We start from the raw sequence: 8,139 nt of genomic DNA on the forward strand, positions 1-8,139 counted from the left end.
AACCACAACTATTCGAAGTACCTTTGGAGCCAATAGCTGTTGAAGAAAAAGAAATCGTGGTGAAGACGTCATCAGGTGACGAAGAGGAAGCTAAAAATATTCAAGGAACCAGCATAGATCAAATTGAAACTCCTCATCTTTATCGAGCGCCGGGACGTCCAAGAATTGAGAGGATTGGAAAACGTGGAAGGCCACGCAAGCTTTATCAGACGAGACCTATTCCAGAAGAACCACAAACCGTTAGAGAAGCCTTGAACAGCTCAGAAGATGAACAATGACTAGTGGCAATGAGATCGGAATACGACGCTTTAATAGAAAATAACACGTGGACACTAGTGAATAGACCGAAAAACAAAAAGGTATTGAAATGTAAATGGGTATTTAAAATAAAGAAAAATGAAGACGGGTCTATTGATAGATTTAAAGCAAGGTTAGTTGCGAGGGGCGATCAACAATGCGAAGGAATAGATTTTGACGAAGTATTCGCACCTGTAGCTAGACTTGAAACCATACGTAGCCTGTTAGGGATCAGTGTAATAAAAAATATGTACATACATCAATTAGACGTTGTTACTGCTTACGTCCAGGGGGATCTTACAGATGATATATATATGGAACAACCCGAGAACTTTGTAATACCAGGCAAGGATGACAAAGTCTGTAAACTAATGAAACCATTGTATGGATTAAAACAAGCAGGGCGTGAATGGTACCGTAAATTAAACAATTATTTGATTCAGTTAGGTTTTAGTAACACAGCAGTGAATCCTTGCGTTTACGTTGATTCGAGAGAAAATAATGATACGATAATAGTCATCTATGTCGACGACTTATTAGTAGCGTCAGCAGACTTATCGCGCGTAGGTGAAATCAAAAGTTTGCTGAAACAAAAGTTTAAAATGAAAGATCTAGGAAAAGTTAAGGACATTTTAGGAATACACGTAGACAGAGATGAAGATCTTGGAAAGATTAAAATAACGCAGAAGTTACAAAAGAGATATATACGTTAGAAACTTATTAAAACATATGAAGGCCTATGATTTGTTAAAGCAACCAACCAAAGTTTATTGTGATAACCAAAGTGCCATAGAACTATGTAAGAATAGCGTTTACCATGGCCGTAGCAAACATATAGATATAGGTATCATTTTCACGCGAAGCGCAAGAGCGGGGTGATATTATTGTGAACTATTTAAGTACGGAGAAGATGACCGCCGATATATTAACCAAAGCCTTAGCGAGTAACAAGCATAATACCTGTGTGAAACTATTAAGTTTATGTTGAGGGAATCTACGACGCCTAGATAAGGGGGAGTGTTGGAAAAATAAAGCGAGTTGCCTATCTTGGTATCTCAGGCGTCTCCGATACAGTGGTACCAAACCACTTAGTTTTTAGTAAGTTGGCAGATGGTGTAATAGAGCTGGGTTAGCGCGACGCGGTATAGGAGGTAGCCACGTGTTGAGTTGCAATATTATATATTTCTCAGTTATGTTAAATAAATATCTTTTTCAACGATACTGCGTATTTCAATTTAATTGGATAACCCGACATTATATAAACTATTAAAATCAAAAATTATATTATGTCAAAATGATTTTACTCTACAAATCATAAAGATATTGGAACTTTATATTTTATTTTTGGTTTATGAGCTGGAATAATTGGAAGATCATTAAGATTAATTATTCGTTTAGAATTAGGAACACCTTTATCAATTATTAATAATGATCAAATTATAATTCAATTATTACAGCACACGCATTAATTATAATTTTTTTCATAGTTATACCATTTATAATTGGAGGATTTGGAAATTGATTAATTCCCTTAATATTAGGTGCCCCAGATATAGCATTCCCACGAATAAAAATATAAGATTTTGATTATTACCACCATCATTATTATTATTAATTATTAGAAATATTAATGATATAGGAGTAGGAACTGGATGAACTTTATACCCACCTTTATCATTAATATAGGCCACAATTCATCATCAGTTGATTTTGCTATTTTCTCTCTTCACATCGCAGGAATTTCATCAATTATAGGAGCTATTAATTTCATTGTAACAATCTTAAATATACATATTAAAACTCATTCATTAAATTTTTTACCCATATTTACATGATCAGTTTTAATTACTGCAATTTTACTTTTATTATCTTTACCTGTTCTAGCTGGAGCAATTACAATACTATTGACTGATCGAAATATTAATACATCTTTTTTTGATCCATTAGGAGGTGGAGATCCAATTTTATTTCAACATTTATTTTGATTTTTTGGACATCCAGAAGTTTATATTTTAATTTTACCAGGATTTGGAATTATTTCACAAATTATTACTAATGAAACAGGAAAAAAAGAAATTTTTGGATCTTTAGGAATAATTTACGCTATAGTATCAATTGGAATTTTAGGGTTTATTGTATGAGCTCATCATATATTTACAGTTGGATTAGATATTGATACACGTGCATATTTTACTTCAGCAACAATAATTATTGCTATTCCAACAGGAATTAAAGTTTTTAGTTGAATAGGTACAATTTATGGTTCAAAATTAAATTTTTCACCAGCAATAATTTGATCCATATGATTCATTTTCCTTTTCACAATAGGAGGCCTTACAGGAATTATCTTATCAAATTCATCTCTTGATATTATTCTTCATGATACATATTATGTAATTGGACATTTCCATTATGTTTTATCTATAGGAGCTGTATTTGCAATTATTGCAGGATTTATTCATTGATTCCCTTTATTTTTTGGTATATCTTTAAACAAATTATTATTAAAAATTCAATTTTTTTCAATATTTTTAGGTGTTAATTTAACATTTTTTCCACATCATTTTCTTGGTTTAGCAGGATTCCCTCGACGATACTCAGATTATCCTGATATATATTTATCATGAAATATCATATCCACTTTAGGTTCTATCATATCAACATTATCAATAATTTTATTAATATATATTATTATAGAAAGCTTTATAAGACAACGATTAATTTTATTTAAATTTTATATAGCAACAAATATAGAATGACTTCATTCTTATCCCCCGTCTTTTCACACTTATAGAGAAATTCCATCAACTTATAATTTATAAAATAGCAAATTAGTGCATTGATTTAAACATCAAATATAAAGATTTATATAAAAATCTTTTTTTATAAATTCAAACTTGATTAAATATATACATTCAAGATTCCAACACACCAAACATAACTCAACTAATTTTTTTTCATGATTATTCTATATTAATATTAATTTTAATTACTACTTTAATTTTATATATATTTTTATTCCTAATTTTTAATAAAATTACTAACCGATTCTTAATAAATGAACATTTCATTGAAACAATTTGAACATTAGCACCAATAATATTTATTCATAATTGCAATTCCATCACTAAAAATTTTATATATAACAGAAGAATATTTTTCACCAATATTATCAATTAAATCTATTGGTCACCAATGATATTGATCATATGAATTCTCTGATTATAAAAATATCAACTTCGATTCATATATAATCCATTTAACTTAAATAATAATCTCAATTTCGTCTTTTAGATGTTGATAATCGTATTATTTTACCTTTCAATACCCCAATTCGACTTTTAACAACTTCAAGTGATGTAATTCATTCATGAACTATTCCAGCTCTAGGAATTAAAATTGATGCTGTTCCTGGACGTATAAACCAAGGTTTTATTTTTATAATACGACCAGGTTTATTTTTTGGTCAATGTTCTGAAATCTGTGGTATAAATCATAGATTTATACCTATTATAATTGAATCAACTAAATTAAAAATTTTACAAACTGAATAAATAAAAATTAATTCATTAAGAAACTTTATAGAAGTAAAAGTCTCTTAAACTTTAAATGATTATAAAAAATTAATCCTTAATGATTTAAAATTATAATAAAGTTAGTTAAAAAATAACATTTAAATGTCTATTAAAAATTATAAATAAAAACTTATACTTTAGATTAAAAAAATTAATTAATCATTAATTTATTTTTAATAATTTTTTTTTAAAAAAGTCAAAATCAAAAATTATAAATTAAAATTATAATCATAAATTCAATTTTATGACTTAAATTCCACAAATTAGACCTTTAAAATGAATTATACTTTATTTATTACATTAATTATTTTTTCATTATAATAATTCAATTTAATTTTTTAATAAAATTTACTAATAAGAATTATAATAATAAGAATATTATATAATAATATAAATAAAATTTTATGAAAATTTTAACTTTTAATGACAAATTTATTTTCAATTTTTGATCCATCAACATCTATAAATTATTCTTTAAATTGATTAAGAATATTATTACCATTAATTCTTTACCTAAACAATATTGATTAAAAAAATCTAAAAATTTATTATTTTGAATAATAATTAATAATTTTTTATTTAAAGAATTTAATATATTAAAAAAAATAAAATTTTTAGAGTAATTAATTTATTAACATTATTTTTTATAATTTTAATTATAAATTTTTTAGGAATATTCCCTTATATTTTTACACCTTCAAGACATTATCAATTACATTATCCTTATCTTTAAGATTATGATTAAGAATTATAATTTATAATTGATTAAATTACACTATTAAATGTTTTGCTCATCTAGTTCCTTTAAATACTCCTGTTCCCTTAATAATATTTATAGTTTAATTGAAACAATTAGAACAATTATTCGACCTTTAACTTTAGCTATTCGACTCTCAGCTAATATAATTGCTGGACATTTACTTTTATGTTTATTAGGATCCTGCGGAATTTTAATTAATCTTAATTTAATTTTTTTTTATATATAACACAAATTATATTATTTATTTTAGAAATAGCAGTTGCAATCATTCAATCTTATGTATTTATAACCTAATATCTTTATATTATAATGAATTATAAATATGCATAAAACTAATCATCCATTCCATATAGTAACTATTAGACCTTGACCTTTATTATTATCAATTAATTTAATATTTATATTAATTAGAATTATTAAAATATTTTATCAATTTAAAATTTATTTATTATTTATTTCATTTATTAATATAAATTTAATTTTATTTCAATGATGACGTGATTTAACTCGTGAAGGAACTTTCCAAGGTATACATACTTTTAGAATAATTAAAAATTTTAAATTAGGAATAATTTTATTTATTGTTTCAGAAATTTTTTTTTTTATTTCTTTATTCTGAACTTATTTTCACACATTTTATCCCCTAGAATTGAAATTGGATCATTATGACCACCTAAAAATATTATTATATTAAATCCCTATAGAATTCCTTTATTAAATTCTATTATTTTAATTTCTTCTGGTATTACAATTACATGATCACATCATAGATTACTAAACAAATTAAACTTTAATGCAATTTTAACTTTAATACAAACTATTTTTCTTGGTGTATTTTTTACTTTATGTCAAATTCATGAATATTTCGAAACTTCTTTTACAATTGCAGATTCAATTTTTGGTTCAATTTTTTTCTTAACAACTGGATTTCATGGACTTCATGTAATTATTGGAACAATTTTTTTAATTGTTTGTTTAATTCGTATAATTAATAATCACTTTTCTAGAAATCATCATTTTGGTTATGAAGCAGCAATTTGATACTGACATTTTGTTGATATTGTTTGATTATTTGTTTATACTTGAATTTATTGATGATCTTTTTAAAAATAATTTTTTAAATTACTTATATAGTATAAATATTACATTTAACTTCCAATTAAAAAAATTATTAATAATTTAATAATATAAGTAAATTTAATTTATATAAATTCTTTTAATTTAAAATTAAAATAACTATTAAATAGAATAAATTATTTTTACTATTATTTTATTATCTCTAATTCCAATAATTTTAACTTTAATTTTAATATTAATTAATATTTTTTTTTCTATAAAAATTTATAAAGATCGAGAAAAACCGTCAACATATGAATGTGGTTTTAACTCTTTAACTTCTTCTCGATTACATTTTTCTGTTTAATTTTCTTTTAGTTGCATTAAATTTTTTTATTTTTGATATTGAAATTATTTTTTTACTTCCATTTATGCAAACTATTTTAAAAAGAAATACTTTTTATTTTTGAACTTTATCAATATTAATTATTTATTTATGCCTAATAATTTGATTACGTTATGAATAAAATAAACAATCAATTATTTCAATTAAATAAATTTTATATATTAATTTAATGATATTAGTTAATTTATTCCATTTATATTTCAATTAAAAATTATTTTTTATTTTTAAATATATCTTTAATATGAAAGTATTAATTCTAATTTAATTTCTATTTAAATTTATGATTAAATTTTAATTCATATTAATATTTATTTTATATATATATATATATTTAATTTTTAAATCAAATAGAGATAAATTATTGGTTATAATTAATTGAATTGAGCTTTCCAATTAAAATAATTTAAACAAGCTTCCAACTTTTAAATTAATAAGTAAAATTCATTTATTTCTTACTAGTTTATACAGTTTAAAAGAAATACTTTATTTTATTAAAAATACAATTTAAGTTTTAAATTTTTAAATTTATTTAAAAATAAATAATTACCTTAATATCTTCAATATTAAACTCTCTCTTAAGCAATTTAAATAAAAAATTAATATTAATATGATATTATATAATAAACATCATATTTAAATTTAAATTAAAAAAAATCTTAAACTAAAAATTTAAAAATCTTAATATATAAATTTCTTTAATTCATATGTAATTCTATATTCTATTAAACCCTTATTAAATATCTTTTATATATATATATATAATTAATGAGTACTTTAAAGGATAAAAATTAATTTATTCACCAAAAAAATCTTAAATCTCATATAAATTTTTATATTTTTAAATCAATTCCAAAAACTTAAATTTCTTATAAATATTCAAATAAAAAGTTAAATTAAACAAATATAAATAACTAATATTTTTTGAATCAATCTTAAAATAATAATTTCCAAGGAAACTAAAATTAATAAAAAATATCTAATTATTAAAGATCTTATATATAATAAAATTATTGAACATTTTATTATATTATTTTTATTTAATAATATAAAAATATTAAATTTATTACTTTTATTAGGGTAAACAATTAATAACAGTCGACCTCTATAAGATACGGTAAATAAAGTAGCTAAAAATAATATAATGTAAACGTCTTATGCAGGTTCGTGCACGTTGGCGCCTGCACTAGTGTGAGTGCGTGCGGATGTTTACTTAGGATATCGGTACTCTTAAGATTAAGTGTAGGGAACCGGGGCTGTATGCGTCACCCATGGAGGGGGGCCGATGCTCCGTTGTTCGACGGAAAAGTATAAAAAGGGGAGTCGGACAACACGGGTGGTAGTAGGAAGTAGCAGTTAGTTAATCTTATGTTCTTATGTGCTGAGGAGTTTACAAATTTCAGAAGTGGGATGTTTACAAATTTCAGAAGTGGGATTCAAACTCGCTAAATTAGAAATTCGCGATTCGCGCGTGTGTTATGAAAAGTGGGATTGAATCTATTACGTTATTAGTGAAGTTATTAGTGAACTTACGTGTTTGAGTGACTTAACATTCGAAATCTAAAAATTTAGAAAACGTTTGCATTGAAAGTGTCTACGAAAATTAAGAAACATGGCAACAACCTGCAAACTTACAGTAACCGAGCTAAGAGAAAAGTTACGCGCTCGAGGCTTGGCGACGTACGGCACGAAAGCCGAGCTTATGGCAAGATTAGATTTAGCTGAACCTCATTGGAGGGATGAAGCTATCTTAGATGCAACTTACGACGACGGAGCGACCGCCTTAGAAACACCGGCCACCGAAGACGGCGAAGTAGAAAGTCTCCGTCGGCAGGTAGAAGACCTTATGCGTGAGGTCGGGCAACTCAGGGGAACAACGGAACAACGACCAGGAGTGAATGATCGACACCGCGAGGTCAGCTTAAGTGTAATCTCTGATATGATCGACGTTTTTGATGGAAGCGTTGGTACCTTTACCGTCTGGGAAAGACGAGTGCGCTATATACAACGAATGCACCAGCTTCGGGATACCGAAATTGTTATGATAA

The 8,139-nt window shown here is 25.2% G+C and overlaps 2 pseudogenes; both read left to right on the plus strand.

The window, feature by feature from the left end:
• The first annotated feature begins 1,723 nt into the window (after positions 1 to 1,723).
• On the plus strand, positions 1,724 to 3,114 carry LOC122521929 (annotated as a pseudogene).
• A 78-nt stretch (positions 3,115 to 3,192) lies between these two features.
• Positions 3,193 to 3,934, plus strand: LOC122521930 (annotated as a pseudogene).
• The last annotated feature ends 4,205 nt before the right edge of the window (positions 3,935 to 8,139 follow it).

The sequence above is a fragment of the Polistes fuscatus genome, unplaced genomic scaffold, assembly GCF_010416935.1.
Source record: "Polistes fuscatus isolate 324 unplaced genomic scaffold, CU_Pfus_HIC Scaffold5, whole genome shotgun sequence".
In the NCBI taxonomy this organism is placed as follows: Eukaryota; Metazoa; Arthropoda; class Insecta; order Hymenoptera; family Vespidae; genus Polistes; species Polistes fuscatus.